Here is a 1,503-nt window from a genome sequence, read left to right as displayed (position 1 = left end):
GTGGGTGGATCACCTGAGGTCAGGAGTTGGAGACCAGCCTGGCCAACATGGTGAAACCCTGTCTGCACTAAACATACAAAAATTATCCAAGCATAGTGGTGCACATCTGTAGTCCCAGCTACTCGGAAGGCTGAGGTAGGAGAATCACTTGAACCTGGGAGGTGGAGGCTGCAGTGACCCGATATCATGCCATTGCACTCCAGCCTGGGCTGGAAGGGGAAGGGGAAGGGGAAGGGGAAGGACTCCAGTGGAATGGAATGGAATGGCTGGGATGGAATGGAATGGAATGGCTGGAATGGAATGGAATATTTAGTCTCTCTTACATTTCTGTGTGTTGGCTGGACTAGCTCAGCAAGGGCCGGATGGCTGTGTGTCTGAGGCCTTGTCTGGGACATCAGGGTCTCTTTCCTCGTGGCCTCATACCCTATAGGAAGCACCCCAGGCCGGCTCCCATGGTGATGGGGTTCTAGAAGCAGGAGGCACAGATGATCAAACTCTTCTCAAGCCTCTGTTTGCATCCCATCTGCTGATGTCCCATTGACCAAAGCAAGTCACACAGCCAGGGCCAGATTAAGGGGCAGAGAATGGCCTGGCGCCGTGGTTTACAGCTGTAATCCCAACACTTTGGGAGGCCAAGGCAGGCAAATTGCTTGAGTCCAGGACTTTGAGACGAGCCTGGACAACATGGTGAAACTCCAACTCTACAAAAACTAAAAAATTAGGCAGGCTTGGTGATGCATGCCTGTAGTCCCAGGTACCGGGAGACTGAGACAGGAGGATCGTTTGAGCCCAGGAGACAGAGGTTGTAGTGAGCCATGATCGCGTCATTGCACTCCACTGGGTGACAGAGCGAGACTCTGTCTCAAAAAATAATAACAAAATGGCAGAGAAACAGACTTCTAGAAAAGAAGCATGGGAGAGTCAAATTGCAAAGGGATGTACATCCTGGGGTGGGAGAGGTCTTGAGCCTGTTTTTGCAGCCAACCACACCTTTCTCTGATAAAGGCCTTTGGTTTTACTGGTGTAGCTTCTCCAGGTTTTGAAATCCGTTCCATTGTAGTGGGTAGCTTAAGATTATAAGTGCCGGCCGGGCGCGGTGGCTCAAGCCTGTAATCCCAGCACTTTGGGAGGCCGAGACGGGCGGATCACGACGTCAGGAGATCGAGACCCTGTCTCTTATACACATCTAGATGTGTATAAGAGACAGCCGTCACGCCCGGCTAATTTTTTGTATTTTAGTAGAGACGGGGTTTCACCCTGTTGCCCAGGCTGGTCTCAAACTCCTGAGCTCAGGCAATCCACCCGCCTTGGCCTCCCAAAGTGCTAGGATTATAGACATGAGCCACCGCACCAGGCCAATTTTTTTCTTTTCTTGAGACAGAGTCTCGCTGTCGCCCAGACTGGCGTGCAGTGGTACGATCTCAGCTCACTGCAACTTCCACCTCCCGGGTTCAAGCAATTCTCCTCCCTCAGCTTTCTGAGTAGCTGGGATTACAGGCGCCC

The 1,503-nt window shown here is 52.0% G+C and overlaps 1 protein-coding gene across 1 annotated transcript in view; it reads left to right on the top strand.

Annotated features, from left to right (window-relative positions):
• Nucleotides 1-1,503, top strand: part of LOC105553421 (general transcription factor II-I repeat domain-containing protein 2B-like) — a gene marked incomplete at its 3' end in the record, with an annotated part of 15,187 nt that overhangs the window by 12,788 nt on the left and 896 nt on the right. The gene's annotated exons all lie outside the window — the stretch shown is intronic.

Source organism: Mandrillus leucophaeus, unplaced genomic scaffold (genome assembly GCF_000951045.1).
Source record: "Mandrillus leucophaeus isolate KB7577 unplaced genomic scaffold, Mleu.le_1.0 Scaffold1166, whole genome shotgun sequence".
Lineage (NCBI taxonomy): Eukaryota > Metazoa > Chordata > Mammalia > Primates > Cercopithecidae > Mandrillus > Mandrillus leucophaeus.
The sequence above is the reverse complement of the archived record's forward strand: the minus strand, read 5'-3'. Positions and strand labels throughout refer to the sequence as shown.